We start from the raw sequence: 7,599 nt of genomic DNA, 5'->3' as shown, positions 1-7,599 counted from the left end.
CGCCCTAGTACACTGTACCGTAGTGTCCGTGCGTAAAAGAGGTCTAATTCCACACAGTGTGAGCTAAGGTGCCATTAAAAAATGGTTAACTATCAGTTTAAAAAGAGTATGTGCAGCACCTAAATACTTTTGCTGCAAGAATTGCAACCATTCAAGTTGACGATACTAGTCATTTAACATCATCATGAGCCAATCCTCAAGGTCGTAGAGGGTTTAAAAAATCAGGGCATCTGAAATAAAAAAAATCTTTACTTTACAGGGGTAAAGACAAAAAATAAAACACTTCTATTAAAGGGAAAGTTTAGTACAGAAAAAAACAACTTAAAATTAGCAACATGCCATTCATGCAGTGGCAGGGAAAGGCTCAGGCCATGGCCTTTAATTTTTGAGTGGTGGTTCTGAAGTTGTCAGTGAGGCATCTTCTTCTGCTTCTCATGACAATGCAAGACCTTTTCAGGCAGAGTCTAGAAGAGGTGTAAAAGAAAAGAAACACTAAGGCAGTAGAACAAACTGTTTTTAGAACCATCACACAGTCCCGAGGAGAGTCTAGGGGTGCCCAAGTTAGCTATGTGTGATTCTGACATTTCTCAAAATGTAGCTCTATTTTCATTATGGGCTGTAATTCTGGGGTGCATTAGGGATGCATATATATTTTTATTGGCTTTATGCAGCTCTTCTGGAAATTAATGCTACCGGGGTTAGTAATACTCTAGAGACAAAAAAAGGACTAAGTTATGTGATTTTATCTATTTTGTACATTTAAAAGAAAAATGTAAAACCAACCAAAACCAGTCACAGTGAAAATCCAAAAGCGGATCCAAAACCAAAACAGCCAACAAATTAGAGTCAAAACCAAACCCAGCAAAAATGGTCAGGTAACATCTCTAATATACTATATTAAAGCCTTGATTTTCACAATTTTAGTTATAGTCCTGTGGACTATCTTAGAGGGTAGGCCATATTTTTTGCATATATCAGTAAAGTATGTATAACTAGACTCCTAAACTCATTGTTTTTTCCCCCTTAAAATTATTTTTCTCAAAGAAGATATTGTTTAGGATTTGATGCTGTAATCTGTGTTTTTGGATCTCACCCTATATCCCCAGAAAATCCAAGTCTTCAGTGAAATACAGCATTGTGATAACAAAAATGCATTCATGTAACCTCTTTTACAAAACTGAGTTTGCAGTAAAAACAACAACAACAACAACAACAACAACAACAACAACAACAACCACCACCATCACCACCACCACCACCACCACCACCACCACCACCACCACCACCGTGTGCTGTTTAAACCATTGAACTATGCTGGGCTATCCTTACAGAGAGTTTAGATAAATCTCATAAACAATTTGCAAAAAGTGTAAACATCATATCAAAATCCAAATTCTAACCACATTGAAACCCTCCTTCCATTCATTTTACCTAAAATTCTGATTGTTCAAGCCTCAATTTGTCATGAGAGTGAGGGGACACTTTTGTAAGTTTGAAGCTTTTTTAATTACAGGTTGAGTCTCCCTTATCCAAAATGCTTGGGACCAGAGGTATTTTGGATATCGGATTTTTCCGTATTTTGGAATAATTGCATACCATAGGGAGATATCATGGTGATGGGACCTAAATCTAAGCACAGAATGCATTTATGTTACATATACATCTAATACACACATCCTGAAGGTCATTTTAGCCAATATTTTTTATAACTTTGTGCATTAAACAAAGTGTGTGTACATTCACACAATTCATTTATGTTTCATATACACCTTATATACACAGCCTGAAGGTCATTTAATACAATATTATTAATAACTTTGTGTATTAAACAAAGTTTGTGTACATTGAGCCATCAGAAAACAAAGGTTTCACTATCTCACTCTCACTCAAAAAAGTCTGTATTTCGGAATATTCCGTATTTCGGAATATATGGATATGGGATACTCAACCTGTATCATTATTATTATTATTATTATTATTATTAGGCAAAATGCACCTATACATGTACAGTACTTCTTCTTTAGTGCAACTGGAAGGTGAAAAATGTGTTGCAGAAAAAGTACAGGGTGAAAACTGATCTCTACCATTTCAGAGCTGGTGCAATGCTGAAATGTGATTGTGCACTTTAAGAATATCCTATAATCCCCTTTATTTCTTTTCAGTATCAATAATTTGACAATACAGTATGAAATCTTCCTTTTGCAGTGATCTGTTAAACAACATGAATGGACTTCTTTACAGATAAAACCTGTTAAAATTCAAGACCTGATATATTAAGAGACAATAAGGTACAAATCGATTTAGATCTATCTATCTATCTATCTATCTATCTATCTATCTATCTATCTATCTATCTATCTATTTATCTATCTTCTGCATGTAAGCCTAATAAAAATGTAATAATTGTATTTCAAGTTGCTGCTAGTGCTAATACAAAGGTGGAAAATATAAAATTGAAACTAGAGATGTGTGCCTGACCAGTTTTGCTAGTTTTGGCTCTAATTCATCTACCATTTTAAGATTCAGTTTTGGATTTCAGCCGTGACTGGTTTTGGTTTGCATTTTTTTAAAAATTGACAAAAAAGGTAAAATCACATAATTTGGGCCTTTTCTGTTCCTACAGTATTATTAACCTCAATAATATTAATTTTCAGTCATTTCCAGTAAATTTTGACTACCTCACAGCTCATAATATTGTTTTCATTCACTTTAGCCAAAAGGTGACACCAAGCTAGCTGGCTGAGAAGACTAAGGGGGTAACTCAGACCTGATAGCTCGCTAGCATTTTTTTTGCAGTGCTGCGATCAGGTCAGAACTGCGCATGCGTATGCACTGCAATGCGCAGGCGCGTTGCACAGGTACAAAGCGGATCGTTGCTATGTGATGGGTTTTATGAAGAATCCATTCTCACAGCTGATCGCAAGGAGATTGACAGGAAGAAGGCATTTGTGTGTGGCAACTAATCGTTTTCAGGGAGTGGTTGGAAAAAAGCAGCTATGTCCAAGCGTTTTCAGGGGGGTGTCTGACGTCAATTCCAGCCCCAGGCAGGCTGAACTGATCGCAATGGCTAAGTAAGTCCTGGGCAACTCAGAAACTGCACAAAGTTATTTTGTACCGCTCGGCTGCACATACGATCGCACACTTGCACAGCTTAAATACTTTGCAAAAATCAGCTAGTGAGCGATCAGGTCTGAATTAGCCCCTACGTGACAGTGAGTTGAGGCCTAGCCGCAACTTAATGGTTCATGTTATCCATATTGATAAACTCAACAAAAAAACTAAAAAATCAATGCAAAGGACCTATTCCAATACCTCTCAAAATCACAGCCCATTTTGAAAATAAAAGTTGTGCAAGGTGGAATTCTTCCTATATATGTACAAGAACAAAGTGCGCTAGGGTAAATCACACCAAATAGTACAAACAATAGATCTATTTTTAATTTATTTTTTTAACTTGAAGTTCGGTTCAAACTGCGTGGAATCACAGGGCTTATATATTTATGTGAACAAAGCGCACTAGGGTAAAATGCTTCAAACAGTACAAACAATAGATCTACTGTATATATTTTTTTTCTTTTATGAACTTGCACCTCAGTTCAAACCGCATGGAGTCACAGGGCTTATATGTGCACCAAACAATACAAACAATAGAAGAATATCTGACAAAGATTCACATAATACACAATGTAGTGCTGCTTGTGACCAGTCACTTTATATAGACACAGGTCATCCAAATTTACAGCAGAGTACATTGCGGTATACAGCAACATGCCCTGTATACACTGACTATATACAGAGCAAAGTCACTTGTAAGTCTGAAGTCTTACACAGCACAGCCAACACAGCAGAGTACAGTGCAGCATACAGCAGTGTGCCCCTTATACACTGACTATATATAAAGCACAGCCACTTGTAAGTCTGAAGTTTGACACAGCACAGCCAACACAGCAGAGTACAGTGTAGCATACAGCAGTGTGCCCCCTATACACTGATTATATACAGAGCACAGTCACTTGTAAGACTGGAGTTTGACACAGCACATCCAATACAGCAGAGCACAGCACAGCACACAGCAGCATGCCCCCTATACACTGACTATATACAGAGCACAGCCACTTTTAAGGCCCTGATTTATCAATCCTTGGAGAGTGATACATTGCATGGTGATAAACTACCAACCAATCAGCTCCTAACTGTCATCTTTCAAATACAGTCTGTAACATGGCAGTTAGGAGCTAATTGGCTGGTACTTTATCACTGTGCTATTTATCACTCTCCAAGCCTTGATAAATCTGGGCCTAAGTCTGGAGTATGACACAGCACAGCCAATACAGCAGAGTACAGTGCAGCCTACATCAGCATGCCTGAGAGTGAAATGGTGCTGAGTCCCAGCCACGTCACCTTATATAGAATCCAAAATCTGTGAGAATCTGACGCCAGGTGGTTGACATTTTGCCTTGAAATGGAAACCAAGTCTGGAAGGAAAACCCGAGCCTTGGCTTGGGAAGACACAGATCCCGTAAGTTTGGAGTGGCTCAGATTCCAATGAATCCGAACTGCTAATTTCTAAGTAAAATTATTTAAATGATGTTATAGCAGTCTAATTTTGCAATCAGTGTAAAACAATAAAAATGAAAGAATAATAAAAAAAGAAAAGAAAATTGTCACTGTAGTATAAAACGGTTGATTGGTTTACAAATATTTTAATCAATATAATCCATGCACAAATGTAATACATATGAAAATAACTTACAGTAACTTGCTTTTAACATAGATTGACTCAGACTTAGGTTGTAAGGTATTTTCCCTTCAAGAAAGAATACATAAAAATTGCACATTAATTTATTGCACACGTATTAATTGAAGTACTGTATATGTCATTAATTTACAATACTTACAACATGAATGACTTACCACATGTAAGTTGTCATTCCTTGATAAGCAATTTTTTTATATTTGTTTTTCTATTTAGTATGTTTGCAATATCTTTATATATTAACTTATACTGTAGCCCCTTCTCGCACGGTGATTTGTGATATTGTTGTCTGGAAATGTATTATATTTCTGTTTGCAATCTCTTGGGATTTTGTTCTCCACCATCACTTGTGTAATTATGTATAATGAATCCTTTGAGTCTAGTTAAATGTGCAATATTTTGTATACAAAATTAAAGAGGTTCCTAATCTTTACTACATTATGAGACAAATTAACATAATTATAAATTATTTGTAATAACAATATTAAATAATAATATTTAAAACTTTATTGAAATAATATAAACAGACCAATAATTTATTATAATATGTTATCATTTATAATATATATTTCATATTAATAAAGCAAAACTGAAAATATGAGTGTGCGACCTGGTACTGCATATTTACTGTCAATCACTAATCACGGACTCAATTGTCTGATGACACACACCAATGGCCCCTGGGCATACTGATATTTATTGTTTAAGCTGGGTACACATTTGGACAACAGATCGGCTGTCCAGATGACCTGCTGACCAATTTATGGGTTGGTAAGATTCATGCACAAAGAATCTTGTGCATACACACTTACCACTCGTCCACCCTATATGTCTGGCCATCAGACCCATTTGAATATGTTGACCCATTTGTTCCTTCATATTCAATGGATTCTGCAGCCGATATATAGTTTGGTGGGTAGGTACATCCATACACACAGGCAGATGTACCGATATATATACATGATATATCAGCACCGGCTGTTCTGCAAGGCATACATAAAATGTCTGTGAATGATGTTATTCACAGACATATCATCTGTACACACAAGCTGATGGTCCAGTTGATATATATTGTTCATTGGCTGTATGAATGCTCTAAAATGTGTACCCAGCCTTACTGTACTTTTTTCATCATCCAATAATTTAAATGTGTTTTTACTTTGATTATCTTTACAATTTTATCTTTAGACAACAAAGGCTGGCTCATGACTTGCACACTCCCCAGGCTTATGCTAATATAATCAGAGTAGGCAGGCTCTGGTACATATATAGGTCCTGTTTAGATTCTAAAGAAGTAGAGCACTGTTCAGCTTGATCTTTTAACTTTAAAAATACCAACATCTTTTCATTTCACTCTTTTTAAACCAATCTTTCATGCTAATAAGCCCTGTCACACTACTCACTTTACCTTGGTGGACAGTAAACCCGAGTATGAAGTTGAGAATAACATTGACTTTAAGAAGACTTGTGATGGTTTATTTTTACATAACATGCTTTGGGCCAGAAAATAGGTCCTAGGTTCCAGCACAGGATGAGAGGTTAAAAAATAAGTTTCACAAGAATCACTCATAAGTACTGTATTTGGTTCCATGACCTCACCTCAAGTGTCGTATAATGCTAGAAGCATGGTACTGTATCACAATCCCAAAAATGTTAAATGCTGTTAGTAGATAGAGAGCACCTTTCTATCAATGATGCCGCTGCCATGCCCTTTTTGATATCAAATTATAGTGCTTTATATCAATTTCATATAAATTTTATATCAATTTTATATAAAATCAATATAAAATTTATAGAGCTCGATATCAAACTGTATTAAAAGATAATTGCTTTGAAGTTGTAGCGCATCATAGAAATTCTGCCAAATAACCAGCAAGTTATTATGTTGAATACATAGCTGTTAATTTTAACAGCAGCACATTATGACGTGATTAAAAGATTAAAAGTAACACAAAAGGATTCTCACATTCCATCAGCTAATATTTCAGACCAGCTCACACATGGAATGATTTAAAAAGAGTATTGATTTTAATTACCAGGTCCATGCGTGATTAATGATAACTGCGCAAATTACAAAAGTCTTAGATGTACGGGGTAGCACACATTATATAAAGAATACAATAATCAATGTTGGCATCTCACATTCCATCAGCTAATATTTCAGAGCAGCTCACACATGGAACGATTTAAAAAGAGCATTGATATTTTAATTACCAGGTCCATGCGTGATTAATGATGACAGCACAAATTACAAAAGTCTTAGATGTATGGGATAGCACACATCATATAAAAAATACAATAATAAATGTTGGCATTGCACAGCCTGGCACAATTACAGCATGATTATAGCACCAGACCGGCCGATGCCAAGTCTGTTAATGACAAGCAAAGTAACAAAAGCATCTGGTAATCATTAATGTACATAATGTGTTGATCTCTGCAAAAGAACATTAGCACCACCTACTGGTCTATGTTTTGCCTCTAAATTACAACTTAATTTTCAAACAGATCTGTAATACATTATGAAGTGATTAAAGATTTCTTATATATATATATATATATATATATATAGTTATATATCAATGACCATGATATGCAAACCTCTGCAACAATCATGTATGACATCTATTGTTCTTTTTATTTTCATTTATTTAATTATTTTTCATTAGCCATGTCTGATCTAATAAAATCAGCTTACAAGAACTGTGTTGCAACAGATAAGTTCTTTTTTAATTAGCCATGTCTGATCTAACAAAATCAGCTTACAAGAACTGTGTTGCAACAGAGCACAATAGTTTGGGTTTAGTATGGCTGACCGGCGGTCTCCTGACCGCCGGTCAGCT

This window comes from Pseudophryne corroboree, chromosome 12, assembly GCF_028390025.1.
Source record: "Pseudophryne corroboree isolate aPseCor3 chromosome 12, aPseCor3.hap2, whole genome shotgun sequence".
Taxonomy (NCBI): domain Eukaryota; kingdom Metazoa; phylum Chordata; class Amphibia; order Anura; family Myobatrachidae; genus Pseudophryne; species Pseudophryne corroboree.
This window is presented reverse-complemented; position numbering follows the sequence as displayed.